The sequence below is a fragment of the Panthera onca genome, chromosome B1, assembly GCF_046562875.1.
Source record: "Panthera onca isolate mPanOnc1 chromosome B1, mPanOnc1 haplotype 2, whole genome shotgun sequence".
NCBI classification, from domain to species: domain Eukaryota; kingdom Metazoa; phylum Chordata; class Mammalia; order Carnivora; family Felidae; genus Panthera; species Panthera onca.
The window spans coordinates 3,579,075-3,606,941 of record NC_138342.1 but is presented as its reverse complement, the minus strand read 5'-3'; the positions used below and the strand labels follow the sequence as shown (position 1 = coordinate 3,606,941).

The window sequence follows — 27,867 nt, the reverse complement described above, 5'->3', positions numbered from 1 at the left end:
TCTGCAGACCCTTCCCAGATCATCCCAGGGGACGGCGACCACTCCGGCCTGTGCTTAGGCCCCTCATCCGTCTACTCTCCTGCCAGTTTCTCTGAAAAATAATCAGATACTCCCTAGCAAGGAACAACTGAAAAGTGAAAGAAAGAGAAAAAAAAAAAAAACACCTCATTCCATTTATAATGGCCTTAAAATATAAGAAATACCTGAGTTGAACAAAGTGTTGTGGAAGACGTATAAACTGTCCACTATGAGACGCTGCTCAGAAAACTGAACGCAAATCTAAATAAAAGGAGAAACACTGTATCGCAGAGTGCAAGACTCTGTAGTTAATTCAGCAATTCTCCCCCAAGATATTCCAGAGACTCAACACAATCCCAAACAAGGTCCCAGCAGCTTTTGCAAAGAGGAGAAAAAAAAAAAAAAAGATGCTGAATCTAAAGTACATGAAAATGAAACAAACAAGAATAGACAAACACTGCGGGGAGAAAAACCATGTTGGGGGACTTCACCGAGCTTCGAGACTTAACTGCCAGCCCACAACAACCAAGCCCATGCGGTACTGCTGTTAGGAGGGACAGTGAAACAGAGCAAAGTCTCACACGATGGCCAACTGGTCTCAGACAAAGATGCCAAGTCACTTCAATGGGGAAAGAACGGTCTTCGGAACAAATGGTTCTGAGCAAGTGGGCGTCCCATGGAAGAGTGCCTTTCATCCCCTGCATCAAACCGTCTACGAAAATGAACATTCAAATGGATCAGAGGCCTGCAGATAAAAAGGAAAACCATAAACTATCTAGAAATAGAAAAGAAAACGTGCCAGTAATTATTTAGGACTTTGGAGTAGCCCAGGAGCTCTCGGGAGAACACAAAGTACTAACGTAACATTTAGAACTCGGTAAGTTGGGCTTTTGAAAGACATCACTTAGAAAATACTCGCAGTGCACATTTGACAAAGCACAACAGACTGACTCCTCAGAACGTCCAGAGAACCTAACAATAAACAACAGAGGGGTCCGACAGCCCCACACGCACAAAAGACACAAACGGCCGTGAGACGTGGGCACCACCAGTCACCGGGGTGAAGCTAGTTAAAATCACAACGGGACACGCCTCCACGTGCAGCACGATGACCAGAGCTCGCGAGACTGGCAGCATCAGGCACAGACAAAACCGCGAGCGTGCGGCGCACTGGCACTTTCCTGGAAGGAGCCTCCGTGGTGCAGCCACTCCAGAGAACATTCTGGCAGCTTCTCCTAAAGTGAAACGTGCATCTCCCGTGGGGTCCGATAATTCCACCGCGCGTGTCTGCGCACAAACGTTAGCGGCTTCGCTCAGAACAGCCAGACGCTGCCCTTGGCCCAGAGATCGTTAGCGAATACCCAGATAAACCACGACGGGGTATTTGGTCGCAATAAAAAGAAACCAACTATCCATTTGCGCCACTTGTGAGGAAGCACAAAGAGGCACACTACACGATCCCATTTTCATGCAATTCTAGGATCAGCAAAGCAAAGTGACAGAAAGCAGATTGTGGAGGGGGGAGGGGGACGGGTTGCCCTGGTCTGAGTGGGCGAGGGACCCGTCCTGCTGGATTCTGGATTCGTGGGGCTCCAACCAGGGCGGGGCGAGCTGATCACATGACAGTCACAGGGTTCAAGGTCAGAGAAAAAGACCCCACCTAGTCAAGGCGGAGCCACATGAAACAGGAGACCTCTGCACACTGTATCTGGTAATGCCAGACAAACGGGATTCTGAGAAAACCGAGGTAAATGGGATGTGAAGAGAAGATTCTGCCGCACGGCAGAGAGGGAACGGGAGCACGGACTGGCTCGGCACAGCAAGGGCTAATTCCAGTTTCCTAAGGAGGGAAGCAGGGCTCCTAACCACAGGCGCAGAGACTCAGAAAGTTCCAGGGAACAGAGTTGTGTCTTCATCACCATACAGCTGCTCGGAACTTCACTCACGAATGCGTTCTCCTTCTAGTCAACGGAAGGAACAAAAACAAACAAAAGGGGAAACAAAGGCAGACTGAACTCGTAAGGCGGGTCCGACTCAAACAACCGAAGGCTTTAATCTCTCCCAGGCCGCTGCTGAGGCCGACCAGGTTCGGAGGGGTCACGGCCCACACGGCTGCAGGGGACAGGGGGCAACCCGCACCCTCGCCAGCTCTGCCTTCTCCCAGGGCCGAGAGGTTCCTGCTCAAGTACGAAGCCCTCCAGCAGGAGGTCAAGGCTCCGCGAAAAGCGGCGCACAGCCGCCCCTGTCCAGCAAGCATGGAGGGGCCGCGTGAAGCCCGGGTCCCCGCGCACCTGCGGGGAGGCAGGGCCGGGCCAGGTGCAGGGGCGCGGGCGCCCGCCTCCGCCGCCAGCCGCTGCCTCCTCACAGAGTTCCAGGGGCAGGCAGCGAGGTGTGGAGCCCACCCACCCTCTCTGGGCACATCTGTCTCCCCGCTGACTCGGCTCCCTCTTCAGGCAGAGGCTCCTAAAGCTGAAGAGATCTTGGGCAGTATCCCACCTAATACTATGCGGGGTGTTTTTTTTTAAGTTTTATTTATTTTGAGAGAGACAGAGAGAGAACATGAGCAGAGGGAGGGGAAGAAGGAGAGTGAGAGAGACAGAGACAGAGAGAGAGAGGGACAGAGAATCCCAAGCAGGCTCCATACTTAGCATGGAGCCCAAAGTAGGGCTCGATCCCACGACCCTGGGATCATGACCTGAGCTGAATCAGAGTCAGATGCTTAATCACCCTAGCCACCCAGGCGCCCTTAATACTATGGTTTTGTGAACACAGACGCTGAAGCTAGGGGAGGAGCAGGGACTTTCGGGCCAAGGGCACAGAAAGGACCGACAGAAGAGTCTAGTTGCCCAGAAGGTTCTCTTTCTCTGAAACAACCCTACCTCCACAACCCGCAGGGACGGTGCTAACTCAGGGCACAGAAGAGGCCGGGCACCACCTCCGAATGCAGAAGCGTCGCTTTAAAAGAACCCGAGGCCGCTCCACACAGAATGAAAGATGAGCCTCTGGCCCACGAGGCAGCCACCAGCTGCCGGCTCAGAGAGCCCAAGGCCCTGCAGATGTCCCCAGTGACTGCCGGGACAGAGGGTTCGTGGGGGAGGGGCGGCTAGGAGGTTCCAGAGTGGGGAAGCAGCTCGCAGACCTCGCTCTCCCCGGGCGGTGGGAGAAGGGCAGGCGGAGGGAGAGGGAGGCCCACGCCAGCTGCAAGAGCCCACGTTTCCAGGAACGGAGACAAGGGATGTTTCCTCCTAAGCTCCACCTTTTTCGCTTCCATCTAGATGGTACGAGCCCTGCAGCCACACTTACCTGAGTCATCTGAGACGCGGCTTTGGACGACCCGCGGACACTGGGAGGCAGGGCCCCAGGACACCGAGGACAGTGCCCCCAGACTCCAGACGTGCCCACCGGGCGAAGCCGGCTCACCTCCCACAAACTCGAAGCGGTCCTCCCCGAATTCCAGCTCTTCCCTGCACCGCTTCTGCAGCTCTACGGTGACCTCCCATTTCAGATTGCTCCCCTGGCCCCGCCAGCTGTGCCCGAACTGCAGTCCTCGGTCAAGAGCGGGAAGGGAGGAGAGGGCACGTGTGAGGACGGGGAATGGACGGCAGGGGCAGGGGGCAGGATCAAAGCACACGCCAGAAAAAGACCAAATAGAATTCTCGCAACCAGGGGGAGCTTTAGTCAAACGCTGGCTGCCATCGACGGCTCGTATTATACAGGAGAGACTGAGGCACGAGAGAGCAAGGCAGTGTGCCCAGTGACGCCCCGGGGGGGAGGGGGGGGCAGTAACTTCTGCCTCGTATTGTTTCGCTAGTCTAGAACTTTCTACGCCACTCTGCATTAGCGGGCCGGACAGCCCCTCTCTGTCAGGAAGATAACAGTCCGTGACGACTCTCGTGTCTGTAAAGACACAGAGCTGCCTTCACAGCTCTCACGTTGCAGAATTATATTTTAATATTAAAAAACCAGAGACAAAAGTATTTTTAAAATGCTTCCTCCCTGTCCTCCAGACTGGAACTCTCACTCTGCCATGGGAATACAGCTGGCGGGGGGGGGTTCCTGTGGAAATGCAGATTCTGATTCCGCAGGTAAGGGGGCCCCGCGGGGCTGCGTTCCTAAGGAGCTCCCAGGTGACGCGATCCTGCTGGGTCCGGTCCCGCCGGGCCCTCACCCGGCCCTCACTGAGTCTGCAGACCCAGTGGACAGACCAGCCGGCCGGCAGCAGGGCTCCTGGAAGAAATCGGGACAGCGTTGCTGCCGTGAAGCCTCCTCCCACCCACAAGCGGGGCGGGACGCTCACCGCAAACTGGATTCAAGCCTCCAGCAAAGTCATCAGGAGAGGGGACGGTTAGCCCAGGAACGAAGCCCCCAAACACACGTTTGGCCTCTGGCTAAGCTCCGAACGGCCAGGTCCAACCAGACTGAAAAGACTTGGTAGCACGGCTCGACCTGCAGCCTCCTGCCTCTCAGTGGGGACAAACCCGCCGCGGGCCCAATCTGGCCCGAAGCCTCTGTTTGCACACAGTTTGGTTGGCACCCAGCCACGCTCACTCACCCCTGGTCCACGGGGGTGGCTACGGGAGCCTAAAGCCTAAAATCTTTGCCACGCGGGAAGGGGGTTCAGGGAAACGAGGTCCAGAAAAGCGAGCCTGAAAGCCAAGGGCCGGCATACGATCCCAGCACTGCAGAGGCGGTCGCGACAGGGCAAGGGTTTGGTTCGGATTTGGTTTTGTTTTAATGTTTATTTTTAAGAGAAAGAGAGAGAAAGAGTGCAACCAGGGGAGGGGCAGAGAGAGAAGGAGACACAGACTCTGAAGGAGGCTCCGGGCTCCGAGGTGTCAGCACAGAGCCTGACGCGGGGCTCGAACTCATGAGCTGTGAGATCGTGACCTGAGCTGAAGTCAGAAGCTCAACCGACGGAGCCCCCCAGGCGCCCCCAGGGCAAGGACTTGCGAGGCATGTCGGCTAAGAGCTGAAACACAATCGGCTAAGAGCTGAAACACAATCGGCTAAGAGCTGAAACACAATCTGCTAAGAGCTGAAACACAATCGGAAATGGAAAACGGAATCCGCTTCTGAGGCTCACGTCTTCCTGCTGCGAGTGTGGAGCCGGCCTCACAGGGACACCGGCTGAACGTGACGTGCACCCGAATCACCTGCCCCCACAACTGCTCTTGCCCTGCATGGAAACCTGACTCACAGTGAGGGAGCAGCCCAGCAGCAGAGAAGCTGGCGTTAGGGCTTCGGGTGAATTTGGTCCTATCGTCTGGTCATCGCGAAGGGCCAAGGCTGCGGGCTCTACCTCCATCCGGGTCCCTCTGTGCTCCTCTGGGGCTCCTGACAGCAGGAACAGAACCGAGGCTCAGACCGCACGGGGAGCGCGGGGCCGACGGGTCTGTCTGCAGGGAAAGCAGACTGAAAGGCCATCTGTCGCCCTGCCCCTACCCCCTGGCAGATGGGGCCCCCACCGCGCCCGTGTGGATGGGGAGGGGCGGTGGGCACCAAAGGCTGGGTAACATATGTCTGTGTGTCAATGGAAGTCAATTAAAGGAGACGGTTGGCCTCACAATAGCTTCTCAGGGTCTGGAGCTGCCAGCTCCCAGGACAGATGAGATTCGGGTTCTGACAAAATGCAATGACGAAATTGTGGTCACACACAGAACCAGCGGACTCCGGAGTTGAAGCAACTGGCTTGAAATTCCTCTCCCCCACCTCCTAGCTGTGGCCTCAAGAACACAGCGACATCACCGCTCCTCCCTCTGCAGAATGGGAAGGAAGGACGGGGCCTCGCCACCAGGGCTCTGCTGAGATGTGCCTGGTGAAACATTTAGCACCGGATAAGCCGTGAGCAAACCGTGACTGCTACCATCACCATCATCAGTATAATTATCTGTAAAAGAGCATTTTGTAAAGTTTAATCTCTGCTTTAAAGAGCAGGTACAAGGATTAAACGAGACGATAGCAACTTGCCTAGAACGGAGCAGCGGCTACGCTGTCCGGCCTCAGTAAACTGTAGTCTGCCCGGAGGCACCAAGCCTCACCTCCCCTGTAGATGTCACGAGAGCCCCCCCCAACCTAGCGAGAACCCCTCTTCCAAACACGTCACAACGCTGCTTTAAATAACGGTAGAATCTGCGGAGACGTTATTTCACAGATGAGGAAAGGACTTCCTGGAAGGGTAAGTCGCTCGAAGACACAAGGCTCGCAAGTGACAGAGTAACCACAGCAACCTCATAAAAGTACCAGCAACTTCGGGAACTCCCAGCTCAGTAATCCTGGCTTCAGTAAAGCAGAAAACTATGCCGTCATGTTATCATTTCCGCGTGCAAGTGTGTGTCTCTCTTCGAAGTAGTTCTTTTCAAAGTCGATGCAAAGGGCCCTATTCCTGCAGGAAAACATGTCCCTCACAGTGTCCAAAATACAGCATAAGCCACAATTCAGAGATTTCTAACACACATTTAGTTTTCCGGGTATAGGACGTTAACCCGCCCCCCAGGATGAGGATCCAGAGGATACAGAATGAACTACGTCCTGCTCACGCCATCGTGACAAACCATCTAGAGTAAACCTTACTTAATCCACCAGCTCCCTCCAAAGAGGGGTCTACACCGCCCCCAACTCCCTTCCTCCCCACTGTGCTGGGCTCCCACGCCCCGCCGCCCCCCCTCCCGGACCGGCTCCCATGGAGTCACAGTGACATCTGTCCTCACCTCATCGACGGGACGGCATCTGACCACACCCCCATCGCCCACCCTCTGGACACGGTTTCTCCTGTGTTTCCCGAGATACCTCTTCCTTCCCTTCGGTTGACGGGCCTCCTCCGCTACTGCCATGCATCTTCCTGGACCCGGGGCTTTTTCCCTCATCATCACACTCATCCGGGTGATTTCCTCCGACTCCAAGAATCTAACTACCATTTGTCATGGCCCCTAAATTCCCATCTTGAGCTGAGACCCCGTCCACACTTCCAGCTGCCTTCTGTGGGGAAACAGAGCTGAATCCAGCCTTCCTGAGGAATGCCAGAGAGATGGGATCGCATGCACGAGACACTCGGGCGCAGGGGACAGGGTGGTGACAAACAGCTGTGAAAGCGAAGGCCAGGGGACACGGATGGCGCATTAGGAGAACCGGGACATGAGAGGGAGCCCAGTGTACCTGCCGATGTGAGGCAGCTGCTGTCCACAGTGGTGGACACCGTGTGACACGGGCAGGCCCCCGTCCCGCAGGAGTGAGCGGGAGACGCCCTACACCTTTGTGGCCTCTTTGCTTGTGAATCAAATCAGCTAATCCTATGTGAATTGCTCATGTTCTTTGCGGTCTTGCTTTCTGCTCCTCCCCGCCTCTCCCCCGGCCCCCCGCACTCCAGGGCCTCGGGCTTGGACCTCAGTCTTAGCCCTGCCACCAGCCACCGACCCCCTGGCCCGAGGGCTCCTGCTGGCCCTTCCCCATCTTGGTAATGGCGTCGCGGGCCTGCCAGTCACTCAGGCCAAAACCCGAGAAGCCTCTCACCCAACCGGTCAGCACATCTTACGGGGTCTCCTTTGAAAACACAGCAGACTACCCGCTTCTCATCTCCCTTGTCATTTCCCACCAGGCCCAACCTCTGCGTTCGCCAGCCCAGGTTGTTGAGAGAGCTCCCAACCCACCTCCTCTCCACTTCACCTCACCCCTGCAACCTAGCCTCACTAGAAACAGTTGGGAACGAACAAATGAACGAACGAACGAATGAACGAATGAATATACACACACACACAAACAAGACAAAGAAAGAGAGGGAGGGAGGGAGGGCGGAAGCACAAATCTAAGATGTCTGGGGAATCCTCTGAAGAGCATACAGGAATTCTTTGTGTGATTTTTGCAAGTTTTCCCTAAGTCTGAGTTGTTTCAAATGAAAGAGTGAAAAACAAAACCAAACGAAACTCACTCCCTCCTTCTGAGTCCATCCTGTCTCCCTGCAGCCCCCCAACTGGGGGGACCCCTCTGCTCAGCCCCACTGGTTTTCAGAAGACGGTAAAGAGCCCTTGTCTTTCTTTGGTCTGACCGAGCTTGGCAAGGGGGGGTGTAAAAATAGCGGACGCAGGACCCACAGACTGTCCTGCGAGAGCTCTCCGTTTAACGGGAAGGACAGATACACAAGCAGAGCATTTCAGAATAACGTGACGCGTGCTTTGGCGGGGACGCAGGGCTACAGGGACACGCAGCTCGGAGAGGCGGCCCAGAACCTCAGTCCTGTGTCTTGCAGGCACCCCGTGACCACACTTTCAAGGCTCTGTGCACATGTGTGCGCCCAGGCCATCCACTCCCTCAGGGCCAGGCCCAGGGGCAGCAGGAATACGGGCCCAGCTCAATAAACCGTGGACGAGTGAGCAGGTCAAGAACAGCTCGTCCAGCAATACTCAGTAACACAACAAGACGGTGTGCAAACCATGCTTTTCTGGTTGGAAGCAAGGCTCGGTTCACAAACCATCTCTCCCCAGAAGGGCAGAAGTCAAGGCATTCTTTACCACCATGCACACCGAAGGCCCCCTGTGCAGGAGAAAGTCCCATCGTTATCCAACAGCGTGCACGGCCGATAAGCCTCAGCCTCTCTCCCATCCCCGGGGCCTGATAAAACGAGCTCTGGAAAACCCTGATCATTGTGAGGGTGGCTCCCAGCCCCAAGAGCCTCCAACACCAGAAGCCGAGGCCAGCAGGCCGACTGGGGGCAACAGATAACTGGGAGGTAAGAACAAGAGGGGCAGCGGGCTGGGAAAGTGCTGGAAGCAGGTAAGGCAAATAGAGACTTGACTGACAGTGGCCGCCCAGGGCCCAGGGAGTTAAGAGGGAAGTTGTGTGTGTGCATGTGGGGTGGTGGGGTCAGTGTGGGGGCTGTGGGGGTGAGTGTGGGGTGTGTGTACGTGTGAGCGTGGGTATGAGTGTGGACTGTGTGTGCGTGGGTGTGGGGTGTGTGCATGTGAGGGGGTGTGAACGTGGGGGCGAGTGGGGGGCTGTGCGTGGAGGGGACATCGTCCGGAGTGACTGGCAGGTGGAACAGCGATGGGTGAACGATTGGGCTGAGAGCACCTGGCTGGGTCTCGCTCGCTCGCGGTCCACACCGATCCAAGTGCACGTACCCCCTCAAGCGTGAGCCAAGCAAACGCCTCCGGCGGCCCTGCCAGGAGAACGTCTAATTCACATACGTGGCCAGGAACAACACCGCCGCTATCACGTTAACACCGAATAAATCCTGACTGCCTACAGCCCGCAAGAACGACACCCTTGGCGACTCCGGTTATCACAGAATCCTCCAGAAATCTGTAACGCTGCAAGGAGAGGCCGTAAAGAACACGCCACACACCAGAGCGCCTCCCATGCTGCCCGTGCATAGATGTCTCCACCGCAGGGGAGCCCGGGGGGGCTCAGGCGGTCAAGCGCCCGACTTCCACTCAGGTCATGATCTCACAGTTCGTGGGTTCAAGCCCCGCATCGGGCTCTGTGCTGACAGCTCGAAGCCTGGAGCTGCTTCGGATTCTGTGTCTCCCTCTCTCTCTGGCCCACCCTGCTCACACTCTGTCTCTGTCTCTTTCAAAAATGAATAAACATTCAAAAAATTTAAAAAATAAAACATAAAAATAAATTTCTCCAGTGCAGTCTATTTAGCAAACTGTCCTTCTAGTATCTCTGTGCCAATGGCCACTCTTCCAGCATTAGCTGCGAACTTAATGCAGAGACACCCCCCACGAGGTCAGAAAAGTGGCCCAGCCAAACAAGCTGGAGAATGAACTGGCAGCAGGCAGACCACTGCCCCCGTCCCCGCCTGCCCTGCTCCCCCTACGCAGGCTCTGACCAGAGTAGCCTTGACAAGTAAACCCCCGTGAACGCGGCACCCAGTGTGTGATTCTGAAAGCCTGTCGTACAGCCCACGAGAAACTGTAAGCGGGACCTTGAAGACCACGAAATGCATCCACGTTGCCGTGCGTGGACTCGGGAGTCTGGCCACACAGCCACGACGCGGTTAACTCGGCGAAACTCAACAACGAATGACGGACTAAATATGTGCAGGACGCAGAGGAACAGGACTTCCAGGCTCGAGAAGCAGGTCCAAAGGCGGCCTGGCTGCGAGGCTGCAGTGAAACGGTGGCACGGCCTGGTCCAGGACCCCGGTGGCAGGACTCACCTCCCCGAGGAGCGCCACGGCATCTTCCACGGGGCTGAACGCAGCTGCAGGCCTGCCGCACGAGGAGGGACATGACCGTGGCACTTGAAACGGGACTGCAAGGCCAGATTCCAAGTCACACGTGGGATGTGGGCACGTGTCCGCCTGCACCCAGCAGGGACACGGAGGAAGTGCTCAGTCACTAGATGCCAGCGCGCCTGTTACCCCTCCACTCCCTTCCTCCGCTGTCATTCCACGTCAAGTCCCTGACTTCCCTCTGACACCGCATTTCAGGAATCACGTATTTTCCCAAGACTTTCCCCCACGATTAAAATGCCCAGAGCATCCTGACGAAGCGATCTCTCCTGCCACCGTTGTGGCCTCCAGTTTTATAGAACGACGTGCATTCGGTGCCACTCGGTGACCAGACCGCAGCAGCTGGCAAGGCTGGCTCCCGCAGGACGGCAGGCGGGCAGTGGGGCCACTTTTCAGGCCACAGTCCTACGCAGCTCAGGGAAGCCGTGGCCAGACCGCCCCCTTTGAGGAGAGCCCAGAGGAGCGGGAACAGGTAGGGAAGGTAAGCAGGAGAGCAGGTGCACAGCCTGTGGTGAGAAAGGCAGGGAGCACGCAGGCCCGGAGAGCACCCGTGGATTTTTACACAAGGCGGTGGGGGTGCTGGGCCAATTCTGCTGCTGCCTTTTAAACACTGCTGTAAAATCCGAACTTGCACAAAATAAAGGGATATCGTTTTAATAAGTGTTCCTCTCGGTGCTCGGCATCACTCCTGGGTAATCATTCAGAAACTCCAGCTTACGTTCTAAGGCTCACACCCTTGTGCAAACAACGTGCCAGGGACCATGCAGCGGAGTACGGACACCTCTTTGCGCATCGATCAATAATATGCTCAATTACCCATTAAAGAAGACCTTAATTAGCTTATGTACACTTGAAATGCGGATTTGAAATACATACAGAAGACAGCCATCTGACAGCTTTGCCTCAGAATTTTGGATGGCATAAATAACCCGTCGTGATTCCAAAACAATCAGCAACCTATCTTCACTGACTGCAGGAGAGCAACCCTTCTGGACCCAGCGTGAAAAAGAGCCCAGCTGGCGAGGCGACAGATCACGATCAGTTCTCTGTGAGCTCAGCCAGCCTCCGGGTCCAACATAATGCGCGGAAGTAAAGAGCTGTCAATGACCAAACATCTAAATACGTAGCCCGCCTCGCCATCTGCTTCCCCTGCCATTTGAATTTAAAATTAATAAGGCCACCATTAGAGGGCAGAGTTGGTGTTTGCACCTGCTGTTCTGAAATTACGCGTAATGACTGGCCACACAATGGTTCAAGCTGTACCTTACACAGGAGTCCAAAGTGCTTCAATTCTAGGCTGAGAATAAAATAAAAATGGCAATTGTCTATCCGACATTTCCCCTTTATCTCAAGTCGCTGTTCCCCAAACGCCTTCTTTTGTATTGTTTTATAAAACTTAGGAGAAAAGATAAGGTATTGGGAAATTTAAAGGCCTGGTTAAAAAAAAAAAAAAATCACTAGTTTCTCTAGGTACAAGACTTGTGAACATGATTCTAGGTTGCTGGGTTTTTTTCTCTGCCCCCGTGACATCGGGGTACGTTTCTCCCCAGGATGGTCCGAGCTATAAGGCGGGCGGTGAGGTGAGCAGTTGAAAGGCTCCGGCCCCCGTGCAACCAGGCGACGCTGGCCTAGCCACTTCCTGGTGCCTCACGCCGCATTTTCCACCTGCACCGGGATGAAAGGGCTGTGGTGCCGAGCCCCAGCAGCGCTGCACACGCACACACGTGGCAGCTGTGACCGTCAGCTAATTTCCCGAAGACGTGGTCTACACGTTTCCGCTCCCGCACCCCGCCCTCCTGCAGCGTCGGTATGTGGGCTGACGACACATCCCGCAGCCACCCCTGCGGCCCCAGCGGCTCGCGGCCTCCACGCCCTCTTCTCGCAGCTTCTAAAAGCCTGTTTCAGGACACGGCCCAAGAGCAGCCGTTTCGGCCAGCACGTTCACGCAACAGACACTCGTCGTCGGTGCGCCAGGACGGCCGACAGAGCAGCGGCCTTGAGACAATAACCCAGGTCTTCGAGCCCACGTTTTTGTAGGTGCGAACAGACAAAGGGAGGGATCAAAGCCGGAGAGGACAAGGCAACCGGAAAGAGGAGAAAAGGGTCTCCGCCCCACCCGCACAGATGCTGACGTTATCACAGGTCAACGGGGAATAGGACAGACTGACAAAAGCCTTTGTAAAGTGACACGGTGCTCCCTCGATTCCTCTCTTAATGGAAACAGGGGGCGGGGGGGGGGGGGCATAAAACTGTTTTAAGATGGTTACGGTTTCGGATTTCAGATGTCTGACCATCAAACTCACGCATTTCAAGGAAAACCCGTAAGCCATATGGCAGATGGCGGAACGCCTTTTTTTAAGAGAAGCTCTGAAATACGGGCCGATGTGTCTGTTTATGTGACTGCGTTGAGCCCGTGCTCAAGCAAACCGTGCCAATGGAACCGTCCACGTTTTGCTGGATCTGCCAGCTTGCCACACACGGCCTTCCACGCCTTTTCTGACTGTTTATAAAGAGCGCAAACACCCAGACCCACAAATCGAGGCAAGCTGGCCCTTCCACGGCTGCCGCTGTGATCCGGCAAACGGCAAGGGGCCAAATCGACACGCCGCACAGCACACGGGGGCTGCTGGGTGGGTGGCTCCGGACCGGCTGGTTCTCCTTTAAGGTGGAAAGGAACAGGGGAGGAACCTTCTCTCCGCACAGGGCAGGCGGCGCTGCGTTCTCTGGAAACTTCTGCTTCCCGTGTCCACCTGCTCCTCCTCGTAATGCCACGGCTGGCGTGTTTGCTGCATGTCCTGGGGCCCTCCCAGCAGCCCCGCCACGGGGACCCCAGCCACACGAACGAGCCTCCGCTCCCATCACACACGGGGTCACTCGCGAGGAGAGAGCCCCGTCCACGGCCAGAGTCTCCTGATAGCCAAAGCGATTCTTTTCCATCACATTTCTACATGGGGCTGAATTCAGACCCTTTCTACTACCACCACAGCCCAGAGACAATGATACAGCGGAAGCCAGGATGACCCATTCACGTTCTCTTTCTTCTGGAATGTTGAATTTATTTTTTTTAATTTTTCTGATGTGTATTCATTTTTGAGAGAGAGAGACAGAGGGCAAGTGGGGTAGGAACAGACAGAATGGAGACACAGAATCCGAAGCAGCTCCAGGCTCAGAGCTGTCAGCACAGAGCCCGACGTGGGGCTCGAACTCGTGAATTATGAGATCTTGACCTGATCCAAAGTCGGACGCTTAACCGACTGAGCCCCCCAGGCGCCCCTCGAATGTTGACGTAATTTATTACGCACTCAGGAGGTGTCAGGCTTTGACTTTTATCTCACGGAACTCTCATTACAACCCTATAAAATCAGTACCATTTCATTCCCCAATTTGCAGATGAGGAAACTGAAGCACAGAAAGATTAAATAATTTGTCCGTGGTCACAGATCATTTCGTGCTTTTTTCCCCAATTTTCAAAAGGGCATACTGCTTTCATTACAAGTGTTAAAATTTAAATGTAACTAAGACTCATGAAATAATCACATAGCAAATATTCGGATTCGGATCCATACAAAACAGTGAAATTCTCCCTCCGCTATAATCTCCAATCCCAACCCCTTCCTCCGAGACAGCCGGTGCTGACCAACGTTACACATCCCCCCAGAGCCGCCTCCATGGGTGTAGAAATAAGCAGGCTGCACACACACGAGTGAGAGACCACCCGTCACTGCTGTATCGCCCGAGGGGCTTGGGGGGCTTTAGCGACCGCACCCACCACAATCCATGGCACGCCTTCCCTACCACCTCACATAAACCATCAAGGTAAAGACTCGGCTTGTCCCACAAACACAGCTTCGAAACGCACATCCCGGCCACCAGCTCCGCGTCCCCCCATCACTGCTCACACGTGGTCAGCTGCCTCTTCGAGCAGAGACGTGCTGCAGGGAGCGTGGTCCAGCTCTCTGGGGTTGGCCCCGCCCTTCCCCCCGGCAGCCCGAACCCCGAAAGGGGGGAAGAGGCCCGACGACGCTAGTCCGAAAGGGGACGCTCAGTCGGGCAGTCCTGCTCCCGAACACCACTCAGGCCGGCCGAGGCTCCGAACGCCCGCATCGCGGTCCGCTGCCTCCTCGGCTTCCCCCCTGCCCCTCACCCTGCTGATGCTGACATCCTCCCCCCACATCCGCCTCCGCACAGCCACCGCAGCCAGCACGGTCCCCCTCCGTGCCTTCCTGTCCGCACTACCGTCTCGAGTTGCTTTTGTAATCACCGGGGATTAGTTCGCTTGGTAAGGCTTTCACACTCTGAGCCGTAGATTTCATGAGGAATACACACACCTGCATCCTGGTGGAGATGTGTGTACCGCTACAGCAAGCGATCGATGTACAGAGGGCCCCTCACTGCCACTCCCCCCACAGAAACCACCACCGCTGGGTCTGTCTTCCGCAGGACTCCGCTGGCTGTCTCCCGTGGTGAGTACCAACCCCAGTGCGCACATCGGGGCTTCGGTTAAGGATGCGCCTCATTAGCGGGCATCAGAAGTCACGCCTCCCACCGGAAGCCAAGCCCGCTTCTGAAGCACGCACCACGCCAGAGGCCCCGGCGGGTCCAGCGGAGTGGGGATACAGGCTTTTCCCTGGGAGGTCACTACCCCGGCCCAGAATAGTCACAAGATACCTGAGCACGGGATGAGAAACTCTCTAGGCAAAAGACACCAACAGGCAAGTCAGAAAGGAAAATCAATCACTGGAGCCTCACTCATAGTCGAAAACGCAAATCAAAAGGACACCGTCCAGTATTCATCCAACTGACAAACTGCTTTCACTGCTAAGACTCAGCACTGGAGAGGAGCTGGTGGGACGGCTACTCTCGAGCGCGGCTGACACCTGGGCCGGTGGAAGCCGCCTTTCTCAGGAACCCTTACCGGTGTCTGCCAAGATCACACACACCCCCGCGCCCTCTCTCACCCCGCCCCAGGAACAACCTTCGCTGGGATGCACACGGACCACAAACAAGGGCTCTCGCTACCCGCAGCAGCACATGAACTGCAAGACTCCAGCATCCCACGTCCCACAGACGCTGAAGGTACGATTTAAGTGCAGATCACGTTTTGAAAGAACATTTAACGACATGTGACAAAATGCTCACTCGTGTTTGTGGGAAAAAAGAGAGATCTCAAAAAGAAATAAAACCCGTCTTATGAAAAAATATACCATATTGTTATGCTTGGAAACAGACAAGAAATAGGCCTTGGTCAAGGGTCCCCAAGACCACCCCAGGCTCGAGGACGGGCAGCAGGACCCGAGGGGACTCCGCACACAGGCGTAGTCGGAGCTAAGATCTGTCAGGGCGAGAAGACACAAGGTACCCTCAGCAAAGGGAAAGGCGCCGGGCGCAAAGGATGGCAGGTGCGAGCCTCCAGTCTCCCTCGCAGCAGAGTCACATGGGACACAGGACACAGGACACACGTGGGCAGTGCCGTCACGAGGAAGCTCACGAGAGACCCAGCGTCAGGGGTTTCGTCGGGGGCTGGGCACAGGGCCCCCTCTGCCTGGCACCTACCGGTTCCAGACTCCCAGGAGGAAAGAGGGCGTGTAGGCGCGCACGGTGCTGTCTGCGCAAAACCGCTCAGGCACAGGGAGCCGCCCTATCCAGTCCCGGTGGCGGGCGCCGTCCTGACGAGGAAGTCCCAGACGTCAGCTGTCCTGCACAAGGCCGAAATGTCCGTAGCGGTGATTTCTGCTTCTGAGACCTATTTTCTTCTGTATCCTCTCGTTTCCAAACATTCCACTATGAACATGTATTTCCTTTACGATCCAGAAGGTGCCTTACACTCTTTTAAAAGCTCTGTTTCGCTTATTTCGCCTACGTATCAATTTTCAGATTACGTACAGGGGAATTCTGATATTCACACAGGCCGTAAGAAGACACACGCCAGGGCACTGGCATTAGCTAGAGGGAGAGAGCAGAGCAGGGTGGGAGAGGCCGCAGAAGAACCACGGTGGGACGGCGTCCTGGGGGGGAAGTGCCGGGACAAAAACTCACCTGTGTCCTCAAGCTTTCCAGCTCTGCCCCCAGTCGAACAAGCCAGATAGTGAGAGTTCACGGTTCCGGGCAGGCACCGCTTTGTTTGTAACGCAAAGATCTCTGTTCCAAGCACCCCCCAGCAGATAGCGTGACAGTGCTTGTCAAGACAGTTTCTTATTTTAATGCCACTGAATTTTGAAGATCATGAAATCTTCTTACCTGTGCTTCCTTCTGATGACCCTCACCAAAGGAAGAATTTCAGAAGAATCTGAAAGTTAAAAAAAAAACAAAAAAACCACAAAACCAGGTATGGAGTTGGGGGCGGCGGGGGAGATATGTAGCCAGGAACTCAACCCGTGACTCGACCAGATGCCACAGGGTGACACTCTCTTGTGTAAAAGGGGAGGGAAAATACTGCCTGCCGCACAGCTGTAAGGGTCAGGTGAGAAAACGGAGGTACAAGAGTTTTGTTTAGTGTTAAGATATTAATATCAGAAACCACTCTGAAATCACAAAATCATTCCACAAGTGCCTCGTATGTGTCGGCTATTACACATATGTGTCCGGCCCAGGGAGTACGGCGGTAAATAAAACACATGTGGCTCGGCAGAGCTCAGAGGGTGTACTGATCACTCAAGGAAGAAATCGTGCGGAAGGTGTGGTCATGGCAGGTGCAGCTTCCCAGTGGGGGCTCAGAGAAAAGACTCTGGGACTGAGGCCTGGGCTGCAATCCCAGGACTATCACACGAGAGCCTCGTGACCTCGGGCAAGTTCCTTCGGTTCCCTGTGCCTCAGTTTCCTTAGCTGTAAGATAAGGACCAAAACAGCAGGATTACAATCCTCTTGGGGCTGTAATGAGAATTTAATGAGCCAATGTCTGTGACTTTCTCAGAACCATGCCCAGCCACAGAAAATATTTTGAATTGTGGAGATCGCTTTTGTAAAATAATTCATATGAATCTTAGGGCCTTTGAGAAGATGTAAATGAGACTCTAATCTGCACGTGGGTAAGCTGAGCAAGATTCTCCCTGACCAGACACTCCTCTCTCCTCCTCGGCAAGCCTAGTGAATTTTATTCCAGCAGCATTCCCAAGAAACTTTCAGACGCCACATTCTGGCGGCATTAAAACAGTGCCAAGTGCTCAGTGCGTGACTAAGTTAAACATGCTTCCAAAATAATTACATATGTTTCCATATTACGTTACTGGCTGTTGCAAAAACCCTTCAAAAGAAGCATAACGGAGAAGGAGGGTCATTCGGTGACCCTGTGTGGCTTGCCCAAATTCCGAGAAGCCGGTCAGCGGGGAGGAACAGACCCAAGCAGAGCCCATTAACGCCGTAATGTGCACATCCCTGCTCGGCTCCCAAAGCTTCACGGAAATCCCAACACAGACACCTGAGACAGCATTCGAGAACGGCCACGATGCAGACGAGTGAGTGTCTTGTCGTCTGGCCTTGAGGATGCTTTGCTGCCCTTCGCTCATGGAGGCAGAAACTGGATTCTGCTCCTTGAGCCGAAAGCAGAGCGTATGCTTCTCGGCACGTCATCTCTGGGTTCAAACCAACAGGAGACCCTTGCCCAGCACTCCTAGGACACGTCTCCAACAGGAAGGGTGACTTTCATAGAAAAAGCTGCTCCATTTGGGAGAAAGGTCTACTGAAGCCACAGAAGGACAACATGTTCACACAACAATTAACGTCACCTGTCACACAGCGAAACCCCAAAGCCTTCTGGGCACACAGCTGCTCTCTGGGCCGAAACTAAACTCCCACTAAGAAACAGGTCAACCTTCTAAAACATTCTTTTGTGAACATCTTAGGTAAAAATTCCTTTGGCTTTGTCATTTTCCAGATGTCACACCTCTGCTGGCCTTACTTGAACTTAGGCACTTGAATCTGACCATGCCCCAGACACCCACCCAGCTGCCCGGTGACAACACAGAGGGACGCGGTGTGGCCACACCCTTGAGGAGCTCGCGCTGGGGGAGGGAAGGCTACACAATCACAGTTTTAAAGCAGCGTGTTGATTGCTTAGCTTTGGCTCTAACTAACTTGAATTAAAAAAAAAAAAAAAAAAAAGAACCCAGTGCACACAGAGCACCCCTTATTCTATAAGAAGTGATCAGAGGTGCACAAGAGGTCAAGCTGAAAGTGTGGGGGCAGGCACAGGGGAGGCGCCTGTAGTCAAGGGCTCGTCCAGAGGGGTTAGCACACACACGCCACGTGCAGGCGAGGAAGGCCCCCAAGCACAGGGACAACCCGGGAGCTTCAGGAACATCCAGGGATCCGGAGGAAGGGACAGAGAACAGGAAACCGAAAGGCTCCAAACGGAACAGAAACACCCCAAGAACTCCCCAAATGGGCGAGGGGTTTTTAGGAGACTACGTAGCCCAGAGCCCTGGTAGCACAGCAAGGAAGACACAGGGCCCCCAGGGCCCCTAGCTCGGTCCATGACCTTGGTTAAGACTCTTCTTTATTTATTTTATTTTTTTAATTGAGGTGCTACTGACATATTACATTATGTTAGTTTCAGGGGTACAACGTAATGATGTGATATTTGTGCCACAGTAGATCTAGTTAACATCTCTTACCGCACACAGTTACAAAATTTCCTTTTCTCGGGATGAGAACTTTCAAGATCTACTCTCAGCACCTTTCAAATATGCAAAACGGTATTGTTAGCTAAGGTCACCATGCCGTGCAGGACAGTCCTTGGTTGGGTCTCTGATCTTCTGGGAGCACCAATAAAACCACTGGGAAAACAAGAGATGTAAAAACTGACCTGCCTTTTTCACAGAACTGCAGAGAGGATGAAATGAGACAATGGATTGTAAACTTGTTTGTGAACCATGAAGCGAAACACAAATGTAAGAAGCCATTATCACCATTAACAACAACCACGTAAAGCTGAGCTTTGCCAGGCTCCTGGGTGGCTCAGTCGGTTGAGCAACTGACTTCGGCTCAGCTCACGATCTGATCTCTCAGTTGGGGAGTTCGAGCCCCACGTCGGGCTTGCTGCTGTCAGCCCGTCAGCACAGAGCCCGCTTCGGATCCTCTGTCCCCCTCTCTCTGCACCGCCCCTGCTCGCACTCTCCCAAAAGTAAATAAATATAAAAAATCCCCTGAGTTTTGCAACACACGTTCCTCCCACATTCTCCCAACCCTGGAGTACAGGCAGTGTCATTGGGCAACCTCAGCGTCCAGGGCTGGAGGGCCTCAGACAGCTCAGGACCTGTGTTGTGTCACTCCGCTGAGGGATGACAAAGCTCTCTGACTGAGAGAGCCCAACTGACGCTGCAAGACCACATTTTATCTTTCCCGGACGGGCCTGAAGTCATCCAAACTCGCAGCACGGCGAAGCAATCAAGGCGCTGTCTACGGCTCGACTCAGGAGCCGGCATCTGTACATTTCCACGGCAGAGCGCAAAGGGCACTCAAGGGTCCTGTGACGATACGAGACGTTCGCGGCCTAAACCACAGAAACCGTCTGATGTCAGAGTCCCTGAGAAACGAATTCACAGAAGAGCCAGAGAACCCCGCTGCCAGCACACTCACTGTCACCCGTGGCACCTTGTCCTCTGCCTCTCTCCAGCTGACTCCAGTGGCGCTCTGACCTTTCCGAAGCTTGTACCCACGCCACGGAAAATTAACACGCCTGCGTGCCCCCCTCAGCTGGGCACCAGATGGGCAACCAACACTTCTCCCGGGGCTTTCCCCCCAAATCAGGCTGCGAGGTCCCAGTGAATGTAGGTGAACAACTCCCCGGCTGCCATACTCCTTCTCCACTCCCAAGGAAGACGGCCGGAGACGATGAGTCTGGGGTCAGAACTAAAAGAGGCCACACGCGTCAAACGGCCCAACCCTCCCGCTACAGCACAGCAAGCTGACTGCAGGACAGCCTGGCCTAGTGACAGAGCCGAAGCCAGAACCCCCTGGCCCGGCCCCGCTCCAGAGCCCCTGCAGCAGCACTGCTCTGCCTTTCTCTTTTCCTGAGGAAGAAAGGTAAAGCAAGGGCCACGCGAAAGCCACTCCATCCACACGAAGGCCACTCAAGAGTTTATTTAGCACCTTTCATGTATTTATGTATTTATTTATTCATTCATTCAAAGACAGGCACTTCCCATCAACTGTACGAGCATGAACGTGTAATTTCAGCTGCATTTTCACTTGCTGCCTGTGTTCATGAAGCACAAACCCGCCCTGTGGTCCAAGCGCACACAGCGCGCCCTTCACCGTACTACTTACCGTACATATAGCACAGCCACGCGTCCACCTGCCTCCCCAGACCGCACATCCGCGAGGGCAGGCATCAGCTGCTATCACCTTTCTATCCCCAATGCCCAGCCTATGCGACACTCGGTAATAATAAACTCAGCTACTCAAACATTTTAAACCCGCATTAACAAAATCGATTCACTACGTTTTGTTGACGAGGTTTCATACCACACGGCTTAAATCTTATCGTGCGGATTTATCCTGTGTTCTCCTAGATTTCATTTGCTAAGTATTTCGTGAGCACCTACTATGTGCTAGACATGGCCAAGTGCAGATGACCTGGCAGTGACAGGAGCCAGAGTCCCTGTTCGGGTGGAGCTTGGAGTCTAACGGGGAACAGATGAACACGAGATTAGGTTTGGTGAGAAAGCAGAGAAAAACCAGCCCTGGCCGCCGAGGGATGCACCTAACCAGGCGGTCCGCGGATAACACATGCGTCCTACAGTGCGTGACCACGTCCCTTCGGCCGCTGATGAGGTGCTGTATGGGGATTTCCGTGCCAGAAGTCACCGCAGAGCAGTGTGCAGGAGAAGAGACCAAAGAAAGAGGTAAAGCTCCAGGATTGCTCATGAATACAGATTAAAACCAGCATTTAGGGGCAATGTTCCAATTAGGAACTCCCGTGGCTACACTCATTTGAAATTCAAGGTACTCTAGAGGCCGACATTTAAGTGGTGAATTAACCCTACCAGTTAGAGCTGCAAGGGCTAAGGATGAATTCTCTTTTGACAAATTTATTAGCTCTGAATATTTCCGTTACAAGATCATGGAAATTACTGAGCACTTACCATGTGCTAGGAAGATGTACCAAGCTATACGCTTTTCAGACATGTTTGTATTGATTTGTCTTTTTTAATGTTTGCTTATTTTTGAGAGAGAGAGTGACAGAGCACAAGTGGGGGAGGGGCAGAGAGAGGGAGACACAGAATCGGAAGCAGGCTCCAGGCTCCGAGCTGTCAGCACAGAGCCTGACGCGGGGCTCGAACTCACAGACCGTGAGATCATGACCTGAGCCGAAGTCAGATGCTCAACCCGACTGAGCCGCCCAGGTGTCCCGAGACATGTTTGCATTTAAACATCAGAACAATCCTGTGAGATGATAAGGGCTCCTGTCATCCCATTTCATAGATGAAGAAAGTGAGGTTTACACAAGTTTTAAAACTTGCCCCAAATTACACAGTTAGCAAAACCCAGGCAGCCTGCCTCCTCGCCCCCGCATGAATGGTGGTGTTTATAAGCTGTGTGGCACGGAGCGGGAACAGACGAGGACAATCAGTACCATAGCGCACTTCACACTCGAGATCATTTTGTGCCAATCAAACCAGTAGTCTGGTGTAATTCTGTACAACTACCTCCAATTATTCTGTGAAGGAAAGTGGCGTGGGTAGACACCGGAATGAACACAATCGCTGGCAGATGTTCACAGAACGTGGCATCTGTTTGCACAATATTCTCTAATCGGCCCACGGCACCCAAAGCCAGTCTGAGCTGGTGAAAGCAGGGGGCACTCGTGCCACCTGGAACGCCCACTCAGCCTTGACACTGGTTCTCAACCTTCACTGTCCATCGGGATTACCGGGGGGAGTGTTCCAGACCTACAGCCGCCCAGGCTCCGTGCCTGAAGAGCCTATTTCAGCCGGTGTGCAGGGAGCACACAGCTCTTCCCAGGGCCCCGGCCCCGGACGCAGCCAGGGTGGGGAACCACTGCCCCAGATTCTCGCACGCTTCGGCTCAGCTCCCCAAACACTCGCTGGAACTCTTAAGGCTGAGGGACCCAGGCTGAGTAAGAGTGCTCACCACCCACCCCACCCCCCAAAAAAAGGGTTTACAGTTTTCTCTGCCTTTAGGATAAAGACTCTAATGTCAGAGATGTATTCCAGTCCGAACCAAATAAACTGCCGGCGGAAAAAATGCTCTTGTGTGAGTTTCCATACAAACAACTTCCTTTAGCCTCCCTGTCAGTAGCCAGGGGACTCACTCTGGGCCGTGAGAGGCTGCAGAAACGAGAACTTCAGGGCGTGGCCGGCTGTCACACTCCACGTGCGCCCTCCCCCAGAAAGAGTGCCCGGCTGCCCTGCGGGTTCACCATTGGATCAAGAGTGGAAACAAGAGAGGCAGAGCTCAGCGTGGGGGCAGGGGGCCGGGGACTCCTGTCCTGGTACCACTGCCGAACAACGAGCAGTGTCCTGGCAGGTAAGTCTCTTCTCCCCGGTCACGGTCGGGCCAGCAGCCGATGAGAGGGTAAAGCATCAATGCAGGAGTTACTTCAGGTTTAAAAAAAAGGGCTTTCTGCCGTCCACCAGTGAAGTACCCGAGGCACCTTTTCCCTCTCCCGAGGATCAAAAGTACAAGCGGAGAACGCAGCAATCAGCCGGCCAGGTGGCCAGGGCGCGCACACGACAGCCAAGGGGACACCACCAGAAAGAAGGGGTACCGCCAGCGATCGCTCATCCGTTCCGCAGGCACCCGGGGCACCTTCTTCGCTGCACACCCCACCGACTCCCAGCTGCCGTTTACCGCGAGCCCCCTCGGCTGCCACACGCGTCCTGTCTAACCATCACCGACCCCTTGGCTGTCGGTCGCCACGCCACAGACGAGGCCAACACTATCACAGGGAGCCTGGGAACCTTCCCCCTGGGCGATGGCTCCCTTTCCTCCTCTGGCTGCTTCCCGCCCTCGGCTGGCCCAGCGGTCCCCAGATAGCTATCCAGTGTCGCGGGCCGTTCCGAGGCCAGGAGGGCCACAGATGCACGGGGCTAATGCATCCATCTGTCTCTAGCAGATCTCCTGCTTGTCCCACTGCTCACTTCTGTGGGCAGATGGGTTAGGAAAGGCTCTGTCCACTACCACGGAGCGACTCCCCACAGGTCCTTCCCAGGAGTGCGGACTGGGTAGCCAGCAGGGAAGACAGCTTTCCTCTCCAGAATTCGCTGCGCATTCCCGTCCCTAAAGCATTCGGGCAATGCCACCAAATACAGACAGGAAAGAGCCTTCTCTCTCCAGGTCAGTGGGGGGGGGGGGGGGGGGGGGGTGTCCTGTGGGGCATCTCTAACTCGGCATAAAACAGAACACGTTCCCCCCGCCCATGACACAGGATGTGCAACACAGGTGCTCACTGGGGTCACCAGGCAGACATGCTTTAAAGAGTTTCACACAAGAATTCCAGAAATGCTGCTCCCCCAGCGCCAGTCCCCGCGTCTGTGAGGTTTGGACGGCAAAGCATCTCCACCGTGCAACCACGCAGGTGCCTCCCGGCAACCTCGTGTGACACGCTGAGTGCCCACTTTTCATTGTGCCCTCTTTTTAGATGAGGTCACCAAACGTCACAGACCCTCAGGGACTTTCCCAAGGATGCCCAGCTAGTATTGGAACTGGGGCACGAGGTCTCTTGATTCCAGAACCAATCCTGTTGCCGGCATCCCCCCGCGGTCCCGGCAGGGACCCTCACCTCCTCTCGGGAGTGCAGAAAGCAGGTCTGTCCTCCAGAGCCCTCGCCACGCCGGGGACAAGTCCGGCATCTCCATCAGAAAGCACGTGCTTACCCGAGCAGGCTACGCAGGGCAGCACGGTCTGCGTGGGTTCTGACAGCAACGTGCAGAATGGGTGCAGAGAGCTCTCTGACGAGGCAGAGAGTGAACTTGGCTACCGCGGCAGCGCAGCCGCGGCCGGGCGAGGTGCCAAGCCAGGGCTGAAACGGGGGGACCACACAGACGAGCAGTGCGCGTGGAGTCCAGTGAGACGTCGGGCCGGGGGAAGGGGAGCGAGCGAGAAGGGGGAGGCTTCCAGTGGAAAGGGCTGACGAGGACGGACGTCGCTAACCAAGTAAAACCAGGGCAGGAGAAGCAGCTTGGAGGAGAAATGAGGGAATACTTGACTTGAGAAGCACGAGGACCAAATGAGGAACCCACTTTGATTCCAGAGTCCAGCACGGCTACACACTTCGGGGATGTCCGCGGAAGAGACAACAGGAGGAAGGAAGGAAATGGTCCGGGGTGGAAACGGCCATTAGGTAGTGGGTCTCTGGGTCCCGGAGGCAGGGACAGAAACCGGGCCACCATCAACAACCGTGTTCAGTTCACAGACTCACCTACCTCGTCCACAAGCGTCCAAGCGTCTGGATGTGCCGGGTGCCACGTCAGCCCCCGCAGGGCGCTGCTAAACACGAGCTCAAAGGCAACAAGGGAGGCGAACTGCACAAATGGCCAGTCCGTGAATCATGACGGAAGCGAGGACTAGGCGGGAACCGCAGAAGCAGCGGCTGAGGTCGCTCGCATCTTCCAGTGTTCAGGCCCCCCCCGCCCACCGTTCCGACGTCGTCCAGAAGGCACGGCACCTTCAGTCCTCCAGGGCATCGCAAGGATCACGCAGGGGGTCACCTGAGCAAAAGTCCCGAGTCCAAAGGTGAGGGCCACGACAGTTTGATTTCCAACAAGCCCCCGAGTGACGGTGGTATGTACGTGGACCAAAGGGCCATGGTGAGGGACAAGGGAGAAGACAGAGGCAGGGCAGGCCCCAGGTGAGGCACTATTAACGCCCGGGGGCTGGTTCTGCTTCTGGACACTATCTCAGTACCTGACGCTGATCGAGTCCCCCAAACTCTCCAAGCTTTGGATTCCTGATGCCAGAATGAGGGCGAGCACTGCCCTGATAATGTCCAGAAGGAAAGAACAAATTAAATGTGTGGGGACGGAAATAGTGTATTTAAGAACTTTACGTTTACGGTAATTTGTGAAGGGCGAGTTTTGGGTAATTTTTTAAAAAACATTTATCTGTATGTATTTCTGCATTATTTGATTTCTTTGCAAGGTGCATATAACATTTTTTAGAAGAATATGAATAATTTTTTAAAGGGCCAAGAAAGTCCATACACAGATTCTCTAGAAGAGGTTTCCCATGGATGATGAAATCAAATGCTTAGCAAGCAGTATCTTTCCAATAATTCAGCTTTTTATTTTGGAATAATGGTAGGTTTACATGCCATTGCAACAGCAAATGCGGAGAGAGCTCATGTACTCTTCACCCAATCTGTCCCGGGGTGACGTCCCACAAAACCACAGTGACCATCACGCCAGGATCCTGAGACTGACATGGGCAAGATGCAGAACATTTCTCCCACCACGGGGACCCTTCCTGTGGCCCCCTTACAGCCACACCTCCCTCCCTCCCGTCTCCTCCCTGCCTCCTAAGCCCTGACCCTCCTCTGGTCACCACCTCTGTAATTTTGTCACTTCACGAATGTCATATAAATGGAATCTCACAGTATGAAATCTTTGCAAAGTGCTTTTTCTCAGTGTAATTCTCTGGAGACCCACCCAGGTGGTGACGCGGGTCAGTGACCTGCTCCCTGTCACCGGGGAGTCGTGTTCCAGCCGTGGCCGCACCACTGTTCGACCAGACGCCCCCTGGAGGACACCTGGGCGTTTCCGGTTTCCGGCTCCCGTGCGGTCAGGCCGCCGGGACTCCCGTGGGCGGGCTCTGCGTGAACACGAGTCTGCGCGTCCCGGGGACAGACGCCCGGGGTGGGGGGCACTTGCTGAGTCACGCGGTGGCGGCTTGTTCTGCTCCGTCAGAAACTGCCAGACCGCTGTCCGCGGCTCTGGTCCCATCACCGCCCCCTTCCGCCGAGGCCACGTGTGAGGGGTCCCGTTTCCCCGCGTCCCCGCCAGCCCTGACGCTGCCACTCTCGCAGGTGCGTCGTGACACCTCGCTGGGGTCGAGTTCGCGTTTCCCTGACGGTCGGTGAAGTTCAAGTACCTTTCGAGTGCGCGCTGGCCGCCGGCACGTGCTCCGTGACGAAAGGGCTCTTCGTGTCCTCCGCCTGTTTTCTAACCGCATTGCTTGTTTGCTGAACTTGGAGAGAGTTTTACGCATTCTGGATAAGGGTCCTTTACCATATACACGGTCTGTAATATCTCCTCCCGGTCTGCGGCTCCTCTTCGGGAGAGCAAAAGCTTTGAACGCAGATGAAGCCGTCCACCAGCTCTCCCTTCCGCGGCCCGCGCGTCACTGCGCGGCGGGAGGGAGGGCTCCCTGCCAAGCCCCACATCTCCAAGATGTCTGGTTTTCTTCCTCAAGTTTTATAGTTTTGCATCTTCTACTTAAGTGTGCAATCCGCCTGGAGTTCATTCTCGTTTACGGTTGAGACTCAGGCCAGGGCTCGTTCTGTGGCCCGTGGATGGCCAGGCGCTCGGGGCCACCAGCTCCACTTTGCGACGCAGCGAGAGCGATGCCAGGACCTCACCCCAAGACAGCTGAGTCTTGTTTGGGAAACTTTAACTCCAGCTCTATTCGGGGAGATGTGAAGTGTCCAGTTTGAAAGTTTGAAAAAGCATAGTTCTGAGTATTCTTACCTTAAAATTCTGATTTCCACCTATGGTGTCAGATACTATTGACATGAATATCACAAATGAAGCCTAAACAACCAGCTAAAACACGCAGCAAGGAAAAGAACGGGCATGTGTGTGTCCTGATTAGGGTTTGTTTCCCACTTATTGGGGGAAGAGGTCCTCACCGTAAACCCCGTGAGCGGATAGTTAACATCTGTGCTAACGCAAACCTGAAGTGTGCTCTCTCTTATGAAACGTTAGGGCTGACGTCTACACGCTCGACATGCAAACACTTTGCACTCAGTGACCGCAGGGCAATTTGGTCAAATGTGTAGGGTCAATGGCAAAGCTATGAAAAGGCGACCACCTCGTGGCCATTCCGACCCACGTTCAGCTCTTGGACCCTCCAGGAGTCAGGAGCCCGTGGGGTCACATCCTCTGACTCAGACGATCTGTGCTGGCTTCTGCACCGCCACTTTCGGCTCTGTGACTCTGGGAGGCTCCCTCAACCCCTTGGAGCTAACCGCCCTCATCAGCAGTCGGGGATAAACCCCACCTCTCTCGGCCAGTTAACAGTGCGAACTGAAAGGGAATGTGGGCCTCGCGGCCTCACAGTGCCCGGCGCGTAATAAGCCCCTCCGGACCTAGCATCACGGTCATCGAAGGGAAGTGAAAACCTTCTTTTTCGCTTTCCCAGGCTCACCCCACATGCGGTTAGCGGTTAGCAAAGGACAGCAACAACAACAACAAAAAACTTGCTCAATTTTTAAGAAGAAACGTTTAAAGCAAAACACAGGGGAGGAGGAGGAAGAGAGGGAGACAGCGGAGGGAGATGCGCCGACGGCACTCACTGCCGACCTCCTTCGCTCAGGCGATCATCGGGCCCCACCAGTCGGAGCGGGCAGGTGCCTCCCCCTCCCCCCACCCCGACTCAGGACAGCCTCTCCCCGGGTGTTCAGAAATGGGTTCAAGGCTGACACCTTGAAATGGGCGGGCAGGGTG

General features: G+C 54.8%; 1 protein-coding gene across 7 annotated transcripts in view; it reads right to left on the bottom strand.

Annotated features, from left to right (window-relative positions):
• AFAP1 (actin filament associated protein 1) overlaps positions 1-27,867 on the bottom strand; it is a 146,216-nt gene that overhangs the window by 97,680 nt on the left and 20,669 nt on the right. The window contains exon 1 of one of the 7 annotated variants that reach the window (XM_078446310.2): positions 16,283-16,301. The exons of the other annotated variants lie outside the window; for them this stretch is intronic. The gene's annotated coding sequence lies outside the window, so the exon portion shown is untranslated. Of the gene's footprint in view, positions 1-16,282; positions 16,302-27,867 lie in introns of those variants that run through there. 7 annotated transcript variants of the gene reach the window in all.